This window comes from Lepisma saccharinum, chromosome 23 (genome assembly GCF_977018435.1).
Source record: "Lepisma saccharinum chromosome 23, izLepSacc3.1, whole genome shotgun sequence".
Classification (NCBI taxonomy): Eukaryota; Metazoa; Arthropoda; class Insecta; order Zygentoma; family Lepismatidae; genus Lepisma; species Lepisma saccharinum.
Window position 1 is genome coordinate 35682782 of NC_139251.1, and position 12374 is coordinate 35695155.

At 34.6% G+C, this 12374-nt stretch overlaps 1 protein-coding gene across 9 annotated transcripts in view; it reads right to left on the reverse strand.

Annotated features, from left to right (window-relative positions):
- Positions 1 to 12374, reverse strand: part of cac (calcium voltage-gated channel subunit cacophony) — a 248158-nt gene that overhangs the window by 27674 nt on the left and 208110 nt on the right. The window lies entirely within an intron of this gene.

The following is a 12374-nucleotide window of genomic DNA, read 5'->3' on the forward strand; positions in this document are numbered from 1 at the left end:
ATTAACAGTAAATAAACTACTACAAATTAGTAATTTAGATGTTTATGCTAATTAGACTTCTAAATTATGCTACAATTCTAATATTTAATTTCTTTGTGTACAAAGTAATCAGGGAGGAGGGAGGAAGGAGAGAAAAAGGGAGAGAAAAAGAGAGAGAGAGAAAGAGAAAGAGAAAGAGAGAAAGGGGAGAGAGAGAAAGAGAGAAAAAGAGAGAGAAAGGGAGGGAGAAAGAGAGGGAGAGAGAAAGAGAGAGAGAGAAAGAGAGAGAGAGAAAAAGAGAGAGAAAGAGAAGGAGAGAGAGAAAGAGTGAAAGAGAGAGAAAGGGAGAAGGAGAGAGAGAGAGAGAGAGAGAGAGAGAGAGAAAGATAGAGAGAGAGGTGTAAGCTTTAGCATTTCAGTGTAACTGCAAGTAATGCACATGCACATTAGCACTTGTATGAACTTTCTTTCCTACTTTGATAGACAAATACAAGTCTCTGAGGAAATACTGTAAGGGGAAATACAATTATTTGCTATGAGATGCAGTATGGACTAACAGTTCATGAGAATTTTGTACCGATTTTGAATTAAAAGACACCAAAATAAAGAATAACAAGTTAAGGAAAAATGTTTACTGTAGGGCTGAGCCGATACCACTATGAACCTATACCGATGCTTTCACCGATTCCAACTGATTCAGATACCGATACTTGAAAATTGTAATAATTAAAATTTGTTTAAAATATTGATCAATACCTATTGGTGAGTAAATAAACTGAATTTACCAATAAATTTGCTTTAGAATATTCCAGAACTACATCAGAATATTGAAAATTGATGTTATGCAATAAAAAATACAGTTTTTCTTTCATAATTTGTGCAAAATAAAAATAAAGTTCGAATTTTACATAATTTCCAGGATAATTAGGCTTCATGAAAGTACTGCATGGCATTTTTGCGGACCCCGTGAGAGACCAATGTGCCGGAAAAGTATCAGTTGGTATCGGTAGATGAATTCCAACCGATACTTTAGGGTACCGATACATTGGCATCGGTATCAGCTCAGCCCTAGTTTATTGTAGGGATGTTCTGAAGCCGATTACAGATGTATGAAAATCGGCAGAAATTGACACATCGGCATCGTCAAAAATCCGATATTTAAACCTGTACAGATAATACTAGAGTTTACCTTCTAATAAGTTTATATTTTAATTTTGTAAGATTTATTGAAAAATTAGGTTATGATTTTTCATCATTTGTAGAGTTTTTGTAATAAAATTATTGCAAATTCTCATTCAGAGGATCATCCTACCTCAAAATCAGAAATAAAACAGTACATTGCTGAACCAACTATTCCACGTGACCAGGATCCGCTGTTGTATTGCAAATTCAAGAGTGAGTATCCAAACCTGAAGCAAGTGGTGAGAAAATACTTGGGCATACCTGTTCCTGAATTTCAATCTGCCAGCATCAAATTTACAACATTAAGAACAAGAATTAATTTTGCATTTCAAAGAACTGCTTGTGTACTAATGTTAAATCTCTTGAGAATCTATGTTCTTCTTAAAGGTTCACATAACCACTTTTCTTTTTTAGATGCAAATGTATCCAATAGAAATATACATAGCAAATTTATTTTTGTCAGGCTGAAAATAACATCCCATTTCTGTTGAAGAATCTTATGCATCTAAATCGGTTAAATATCGGCATCGGTATCAGTTCCAAAAATTATCGGTGAGTACATTGGCATCTGTAAATTTTCAGCTTCGTCATATCCCTAGTTTATACCCCTTTCACATTTTGTAGCTTCAATTTCAAATTTAGGTAACTCTGAGAAGGACGTGGTGAAAAGAAAGAAAGAGAGATAGACAGATAAATATAGGAGAGGGGCTATGAATCAGGACGACTTCAAAATTTAGCCAAAAATTGACAAAACCTAATTCTAATTTTAACACCGCTATTGACTACACATTCAATAAAGCCAACACTACAAATTAAACTACTTTGTCTCCCAAACAAAAAAAAATTCATCTGTCACTAACAAGAAAGATACACCTAACAAAACATGTGGCAGAACACAGAGGTCAAACACCACATGCAGTTATTTGTGTTGACCGAATATGACCACACATTTATTGCCATTATTTTATTGAGAGGTTGTTAAAAGAGCTAGCAGATTAGCTGGTACCCAACAAGTGACAAACTACATGGTTGGACGCGTCTGTTGTTCACCTTTTTGTTCCTGAAATGAAAAGAAAAATTCAAAACAAAGGTATATCTTCATGCACTTAATATGGAATATGTACATTTTTAACTCTTTTGTATGAAAAATAGCTTTGGATAACTGACAATGTGTAATAATAACTATGTAATATATTCAAACAGAGTATAGTGGAACCTCGTGTTTACGTTTTTAGGGTACCATAGTGAAAAAAAATTAAAATGTGAAGAATTGTAAAATCAAGGAAAATTATATAACATAGTGCTCTATTCAGACTATGAGAACTGAAGGTATAATGCAGGAAATTGTAAAATCAAGAAGTGTAAATTTGAGGTTCCACTGTACTTATACATGTAACCTGATTAGTTGTAATAAACCGATGTTTGCAGATGACCTAATTCTTAAATAGAAAAAAAAAGTTAAAATTGTGTTTACTTAAAATATGACATCAGCAAATTGTGTTGTGCTCACACAATGATTGAACACAATTGTAGGAAAATGCTAATTTATTAACTTATTGTACTTTAAACAAAACTAGCTATAGAATTTCAATGTAAAATGAATAACACACAATCCTTGGAAAGTTTGAAACACCAAAAGATCTAGGAAGGTTTGACCCTAAATTAACATTCACTAACCATAGTGACAAATAATGATGTTTAAACTTGTTGAGTTCATTATTAAAATGGGTAAAAGTTTTGAAAATAGTTAAAGCCTGAAGGTATATTATTCCACAGGTGAGTAATTGATGTAGTTTATTTTAATTCAATTTTCTGCCCACTTTGGCTAAATGCAAAGATGAGGATGAATGTTGAAATTAATGAAGGGACACTTACAAAGGATAAACATGTCCAGGCCAGAAGTCAAACCTGGAACCACTGTAGCACACTGTGCTAACATTCTGCATTGGAAGTTGGCAAATATTATTGCATAGTGTGTACAAAACTTGAATTTAGTTCTGCCACATGGAACACTGATATTTTGAAATATGCTACATATGAATGCACATTTTGAGTAATTGAGGTGGCTGGGTGGGGTACACAATGCATTACGTATATTTTGGGAAGGAGGGGGGGGGCATGTCCCCTTGGGTATGGATAGGTGTTGCTTATGCAGTGATACTGATGTGTAAGATCTTGCCTATGAAGCTTGAAGGCAGTTAGATTACCTATTGATTGGAATATCTAAAATTGAAAACAACACAAGTGCAAGGGTTCTACACATTCTTAATTCTTCGTCTATATTTTGTACAAAATAGTAATTTTTGTGCCAATTACTTATAAGTCAATTTGGACTCAAACAAAAATAACGAGAGAGCCTAGCCCCCCCCCCCTCATATATACCGTCCAGATGATATTTGCTACTATAATCTGGCATTATGAACCATCGTTCAAAATGGTGCTTTTCTTATTTTGCATCACTTTTATGACATTTTAGGATGATTTCAATTAAAGTATTGGTTTTTAAGCCCACTTTATGCAAAGAATGCTAATCAGGACTGGACGTAAAGTTTAAAATGGATATGCCTCCATTGTGTATTGAACCTGCGACCTCTTTTAGGATGAATGACAATTACATGAAATTGATGAAAGTACACTCACAAAGGAACACCCATGCCAAAGCTAGGACTCAAACCCAGTACATCTGGTAGCGAGATTGCAAGGCAACAAGTTAGTGTAATCCATCACCAAAAAAAAAAAAAAGAAGAAAAAAAAAGCAAAGTTCCCTGTGCATTTTGCATCTGCCATGAGGTATATATAGAGGGATGTAGGAGAAGGCCCCAGACATTCTATCGATTTCGGCCATGTTGGAGGTGATGTGATCAGCACCATGCTCTGTTTACCTTATACCCCCCCCAGTGTTGCAAATACCCATTTAGTTAAGGCTGGGTGAGCCCCAGAGACGCTTTATGAGGGGACAAGGCCAGAAAAATTCCAACCTTAGATCATCCACCCCAAGAGTTGAACCAAGGTCTCCCACGTGCGTGACAGTCCGATGACCTACTGACTAGATCACCGCGGCTCCTGATACACCACTGTGGCAACTGTGAATTGTAACAGTAAAAAAAAAATAGGACCACTTGTATTTTTAAAACTATTGAAACATTACAGATATGGGTGGGGTTGATAATATTTTATGTGGGTCCACTTCCATTTATAATTATCAATCAGAGCGAGGGGGGAAAAGGAGGCAGTAACTTAGCCATGAGAAGGCACTCCCCCTCTGACATTGACACTGATGTGTGAACACCAGATCGCACATCATTATGGATGAAACTTCAATGATTTTGAAGGTGAAAAGCATTATATTGACACCAATATGAGAAGTGTATTCAATTTTGCAAGAATTTGAGATGAATTATTACATGATATATTGTGTTGTTGTACTACCTATCCTTCATATTATGCACATACAAAAATAGTCATAATTCGAAAATAGTTGATCAATGTCAAATGCATTAGTAATCAACAGGGAATGGATTTATATGTAGTAAAAATGTGCTAAATATGTAAATATATTAGGGATGGGCTAATATGAAATTTTGGCCGATACCGATAAAGTACCGATATAAAATTTACCGATACCGATAACCGATATTCTACCGATCCGATATAAAATTAGAAATGGTCCATGAAGAAAATGAAATGTTCATTGATCTCCTTAATAAATACGTGTTTCGAGGTGACTGCAGTGCAAAAGAAGTTGAATGTTTAGACAATTACTTTTTTTTAAAAAGTAGGGCATCTAGGTTATCCATAAAAATTACAACAAAATGGCAGAATTTTACATTAAATAATAAGATATTTATCGATATATCGGATCGGTAAAATAATCGGTAATTTTACCGATAAACCGATATGCCTATATCGGCCGATACCGATAGAGTACCGATTAATCGGTCCCATCCCTAAAATATATATTTAGTTATTTTCACCAAAACATGGACTTAAAATTGTATAAGACTCTACATGAGCTACGTAAAATACAGTCTTGGCATTGTAACTATTGCCGTGACTGTTTTGAAGAGAAACCAGAAGCAAATCCCGTAAGTGTGCTACAAAATCATTGCTTCTGGTGCTACTGTTGGGCACACAACTAGTAAATAGGGTGGTGTAGCAATGAGCTGCTCGACTTGTGACTCTCTTCCAATGTGAAAGTGTAAAATTGAGGGAGGATATTTTGTTTGGATGACAGAAAATTTATAATTAATGCAATTGGGGTATAAAAAAGGTCATAAACTGTTTGATGTTGCTTCAGACTTTTGTCAGTTATTTGCAAGAAATTCACCCAACTCTTTTGGTCATATGGGGGCATGTAGTTATTGCGCGAATATGGAGTATATGTTGTGAAATGTTCTGAAATATGTAAAAATAATAAAAATATGTAAGATATGGGACATAACCTAATATATGTACAAATATGGAAAATAAAAAGTGAATTTTTCGAGTCTACATGCCATGATGTGCAAAGATAATACAAAATATAACTAATTTCAGCTTAATACATAAATATGCATTTACATGTAAATCTGTTCCCTGCAAATCAAAGTCACTATTTACACTGCAGAAAAGGGTTTAATTTTTCATACTGAAAGAGTTAAAAATCAAACTTACACCTAGTTACATTATTATTAAATATCTTAGAATTAATAAAGGTATTCTTGAAACACTTATAAACCTCTATTAATACAGTGCAACAACGATTTTATGTTTTCAGACTGAAAGAACTTAAATTGCAAGAAAATGTAAATACCAGGATGAGGTTCCGTTGTGTATTAGTAATCAAAGTATATTTTGGCATCTTGAATGTTCACATAAAGACATTCATTAAGTGTTAGAAGTACTGCACTTAAAATAAATTGTGCTATGAATAAGGGATTGGGTTAGAAAGAAAAAAAGTATCTTAAAGATATACCCTTGTAACATTGTAGAGTAGAAGTCAAAACCTTTTAACTTTCTTTACCACACTTTTCTCACTTTAGAACAGAATTTGTTTAAACATGGTATATCTGTGCCTTCATGAAGACTGGAATGTTGATGGGGAACGGGTGCAATTTCTACAGTACCATATGCATATATAAAATTAAAAATGCAATCTAGCTGTAAGAACAGCTCACTAGGTAAAGTTTCCCGTGCACATTACACTATGCCATGAAGGCACATATAGGGCTGGAGAGATGTGGAGGTAGAGCATCCACACATTCTCGATCTCAGCCATTCTTTTGGAGGATGTGATAGGCACCATGCTCCTGCTGCCTTTATACCCCAGGTACCCATTTATTTGAGGCTGGGTGAACACCAGAGATGCTTTATGCAGGAACAAGACTAGAAAAATTCCAGCCATGGGAATCAAACCTGGGTCTCCCACATGGCAGTCAGATGCCCAACCGACTAGATCACTGCTGAGCTACCACACAGTGCATCATGCCAATATTCTGCAGAATGACTCTATTCACTGGAGGTTATCATGAGACCAAAATCTTAGTAAATATGTGTTACGAGTTTCATCAAGGTCTCAATGACATATGATTACTATTTGACTTCAAGACAGATTTTTAAATGACTTCCCCAGTTGTAACGTAAATAGGTACTATTTAACTTGTCCACATTATCATTAAATAATGACACTGGTTTATATGCAAATTTGTCAGTAATTTAACCAAACAGATGTTTCCACAAATGACCCATGCACTCTTCCAAATTCTATCACTTTGTTACTTCATATGCAAATATACTAATAAAGTTAAAGAATAATTTTTATTTTAAAATATATAGCTTTTCTTAAAGTAAAACACATCAATACATACATATATTAAGAAGGTGAATGTAACATTTTGGTTCAGAACTAAATATTTGGCAATTTTTGAATCAGATGAGCTAATATGAAACTTTGGCTGAAAAAGATATATTGATAAGTGATATTCCACCAATCTGGTGTAAAGATGAAAATGTTCCATAAAGAGCCTGTCAGGTTTATTCACCACCTTAATTAATGCATGTCTCCCGATGGCGCAGTGGTAGCATCCTCGCCTTGTAATCAAGGGCTCCCGGGTTAGATACCCGGTGGAGGCACATAGTGGTTCGGATCACACTTTAAACTGTAGGTCCAGTCCCGATTAGCTTTACTGTGCATAAAGTGGACTTAAAACACCAACTCAACAATAACAAATAGTAATGCATGCCACCAAGTGACTGCAATATGCTTTACTTAAGAAAAGAACTAGTATATTTAGACTTTTACTTTATGAATTAAATATTTATATTAATAAAAAAAATATTGGCAAAAATCACATCAATAGAGTACCGATTAATCTAACCTTTCTCTATTATCTATTTAATGCCATATTATCAGTAAAAGTATAATCACTTAATAGTGTGACTTACCAGCTATTTACAGTGCTTTCAAAGCAGAAAATAACATTGAACCAATTCATTAGTTGATAATCACTTGTTATCAACATCTATCACTAGTGTAAAATAACATGAAGGGAAATGTGGATGAGACAGATATACTTTTTTAGTTTCAATCGCATAGTTATGAAGACAGTTATCACTACCACTGCTTCCTTTATTATTATTATTATTATTAACATGTGAACATCTGCAGGATGTAATTTATTTATACACAGAGACAATAGAGCATTATGTAGGAGGGACTAGAAGGTAGTCCATTGAATAACATCTGGCTGTATTGGGCACAGCATATCAGGGAAGTGATTTTCAGCACCATATTAAGTACAGTGAAAAAACTTCGATTTTGGTTTTAACGAGACCCAAGACTAAAAAATTGAAATGCAGAAAAGTGTAAAATCATCCGGAAACACTTTTTACAACAAATGGCTATATCAGGACAATGAGGAATGAATGTATAATGCAGGAAAATGTATAATTGGGACTCAATTGTTGAAAACAAAACAAAAAAATATTTGAATTTTATGTGAAAACATTCAATTTTGTGACAAACTTGTAGAATACCAAATATGATAGCGAATCTTTAATACAATAACAACTCAACAAACTACAGTAAAATTATGTATTTATATTTCTCTTATTTAGAGATGCTTTTCTGCCAGTTTTGGCTAAACCACATTATAGCAATTTACCAGAGTTTTGCTTTAAAATATTCATAGTTTCATATAAGATAATCATGTAACCACAAAATCCATTTCTCCCCATAATAATGCTATAAAAATAACGAAAATCATGCTTTTTGCATAATTTACAGGATATTTAAATTTTAAAAATTTTGATCTTCATTATTTAGCATTGCCTTTCTGCATTTTTTGCTAATTGCAGTGATGAGAATGAGTGATAATATAATGAATATGAAAATGATGAAGAACGCCCATGACCAGGATGAAATTCGAACCTTGGCATCGTAACATGCTGTGCTAACCACTCTGCCAGAGGTCAGCATCAGCATATTTAGACTCAACAAAAGTGTTGTATGAAATCTGCGCACATGCCACGTGACACTCTCTTTGGAGAAGTATCGGCCAGTATTGGTGGTTAAATTTCAACCAATACTTCTTAATACCAATACCTGGTATTGGTATCTAGTATCGGTGGGTAGCGATATATCAACTCAGTTCTATTAATTTTACAGAAGATTAAATCATATACTATTTAACTGGTAGTGGAAAAACATTTAATAAATACAATTCAGTAGCAATATTATCACTTAAGGAATAATTGAACAGCAGCAAGCTGTTATGATGGTAGATGATCAAAACACGAATCATACTGTTAAACTTTCACGATATTCACAATATCATACTTTAAATTTACACAATATTTGAATAAAGAATTGTGTGGCCTATTACTGTAGCAAAAATGGGCTAGAAAGAAGTCTGTTGTTTCTAAGACCAAGAGTTTAAGAGAGTTTTTTTTTTTACAAAAATAGCTCTACTGACAAAATTATGATATGGAGAGAATAGCGTGACTGAGGGAGAATTAATAGGGATATATTCCTCTCACTGAACTCAAATGCTTAACAATGGAACACATGGAAAATTTGAATGAAAATAACCAAAAAAACAACAATATTTTCCTATTAGTGATGAATACAACTTACTAACTTTACTATATTTAAAGTAAATTACAATTTAAACAAGTGAAATTCATTTATTCTTTATGATAACATTAGTTTAAAATTTTGAAATATTTTTATAGGTGAATATAACGTAAAGCATTTTATTTGTCGAATGATAGGGAAATAATGTATCGATGATAAAAGATGGGTCTTATCCCCCCTTCCAATCCATTTAACTGTTGAAATAGAAGATACACGGAATTAGGGCTGAACCAATTCTATTTTGAAATCAATGCTGATAGTTCAACATTGTGGGAACAAGCTTCGAGCTATCAAGCCAACCACTGGTGCATGATGTTCCTCGTCCCATCCCTCCCGTCGAGAAGAAGACATCTGAACTCTACTCCGAATCGGACTCAGCTGTCTCACACATCGTCATTTGTTGCAAGGACTGAACCCTCCGTTGTGTCATACTTGTGACGTTGTTTTAAGTGTTCGGCACATTCTTCTCGGTAGAGTGAGCTTACTTCCGTAACATCCCTGGCTGTTTTGTATTAGCAGCTTAGAAGCAAGTCGTAACTCTAGAAGCATCCAATCAGCAAGCGAGATGATGACGTCATCTCAACCCAGCGCCTATCGCTAATGCTCTTGCTCACGTTCTAGACTGTTGGTAGGCTTACTAGCGAGACTGGCACAATAAGTTAGGGATGTTATGGAAGTAATCACACACTACCGATTTTAATTAACTCAGACAGGGTTTTAACCTTCCCAACGATTTGTCTTCTATCTTGGGAGACGATGATAGTGTTTTAGCCAATGTTTTTAGATTTTTGAGAAGAGCAGATCTTTTCCACTGTTTCTGAGGTAGTTTTAAACTGTCCTTATCTTTTTGTATATGTTGTGTTTGTCCTATGCAGATCCATTTACAACCTGCATTTTTAACCTTTCTCAAGTGGCTTTTTACAACACCCCCCTTTTTAATTTTGAGGTAAGGGTTTTAGTTAAAGGGCCTCCCCCACATAGATCGAAGGGTGTAAAATGGCCTAATGTGCCGATACATCCAAAAATTTTAATTCAATAAATCAACATTGCGGCAATTTAAAATTGCTCAGAAGGATAAGAAGGGAAAATAATTACAATGGGCCCGTTCTGAAAATCGCACGAGTTTAACATGTTAAATGAGTTATGGTAACTGACCGTCCCATAAGTGCTCTCGTGCATTTCGTGAGGTTGGTTATGCTGTCCCAAAAGTCGCTTTCCATGCGTTTCATGAAAGAACGAGATTCACCAAACGCACGGGCCAGGAGGCTGGTTTGTTTGTTGAGAATCCTCTGCTGCATGCAGACAATGCACGTGCATGATGGCTTCAAACTGCACTAGTTTGGAAAAAAGTATTATAATTTTAACAGAGAGCAATATGAAGCAACATGCACAAGATGAGTGTGCCTTAACTCTTCTTACAATGTGATTAAAATGAGTAACAGTATCCTCAGTAGGAGTTTATTTCTGCCAGAAGGACATCCTTCCGCTGGATGCCATGAGGAAACTTTCTCTAAACAAAATGCTGTGGGTTCACGAGCCCAGTTATCTTTGTTGAATTTGTTCATTTCATTAAGACTTTTGAAACGCACTCAATGTAAGCATGCACATTTTGCCTAAAAATTCACAGACTGACTTTTGAGTAAGTACTTTCCCTCTCTTCTTCTTAAATCGGTGTTATTTCACAAACTTAGTGTTAAAAAAAACACTATTCTCAACCTTTTGTACCTTAGAATTTGAGTCATAGAATTCCCAAATTACTCAATGAATACTAGGTGTCTATAAAGAAACTGAACTTTTGAAATAGTACACAAATATATTGATTGATATTCACTATTCTGCTACCGGTACTGCATAGTGGGATTCTCTGGAGGTATTATTCTGTTTGTAATCCTATTTGCTCTGTCCTTGCTGCAATTTTCGAATATAAATGAGGATTCTCAAAGAAAAGAGCAGAAAAGGAAGAGGGGGGGGGGGGGAGTGAGTGTGTGTGAAGAGTTTTTGGGCATAGTACAACTGTTGTACAGGGTGATCACAAATGTAGCTAGAAGTTTGAAGTAAATGTAGTGTGTTATTGTACAATGCAGAGGGAAATGGTGAATGGCATATTAAATTTGAAACTTCAAGGTTTCAGTTCAGATATAAGTCACATTCCCAAGCTTACATCATTAGCCAAGATGGTGTTGAACATGCAGCAGCGAGTTACAGTTGCAGCATGGGCAATTCTATACCAGAATGATCGCTCGAGCCATGTGCACAGCAATGGATTTAAATAACAATTTGATGTAAGCAGTCATTTTCTCCACTTTCCCACAGTCGACGGCAACAATGTTACATTAAAATCCAGTCTCACGATCATTCTGGTGAAACTTTTTGAATATCCTCTGTAAAAATCTCACTTTGTCTGAACAATGCCTATTGAAAAATTAACTAATTTTGAAGTACTGGATTGGTTCAGCCCTAATAAATATTAACAATATTGCTTATTTTAAAATTATTATTTTCGCATAACACTCACCTCTTGCTTCCTCGGAAACTCCGTCTTCCGAAACCTGCCTCGTGCAACTGCTCTTCAGCCGTATCTGGCTCCAAAGAGCCCCTTCCATTGCCTGACCACGCCATGTCCATCAAGCAGTCAAAAAATGATGAATGCTGACAAACAAGTCAAAATAAAACTTAGCAGTACAAAGGATACAGAGCAAAACATAACTGAACATGAAATTAACAAAAAAAAATATAGGAAAAAAGATAATAGCACTGCAAAAAATGAAACTGACGCGCAATTATTAAAGTAAATAATGTTACTTTATATCATGTGGTATTACTGTAGATTAACTTAAGGAAATTATCTTATGTTCACTGTAAATACAAAGTTTATATATTGCAAAAAAAGAAGCTACTGGTGCTGTTATTTGCCAACGGTAAATCAGCATATGGTTGTGTGCAAAGAACAAACAAGGCAAAGACATCTATTTATTAAGATATTTGAAAGAAGATAAAACGTAAACAACAAATAAATGAAACGAAAATTATGGTCATAGATGAAAACACTCAGATTAGTGAAACATTTCATACTTATTCTTGTATAAAAAATAATTATTAA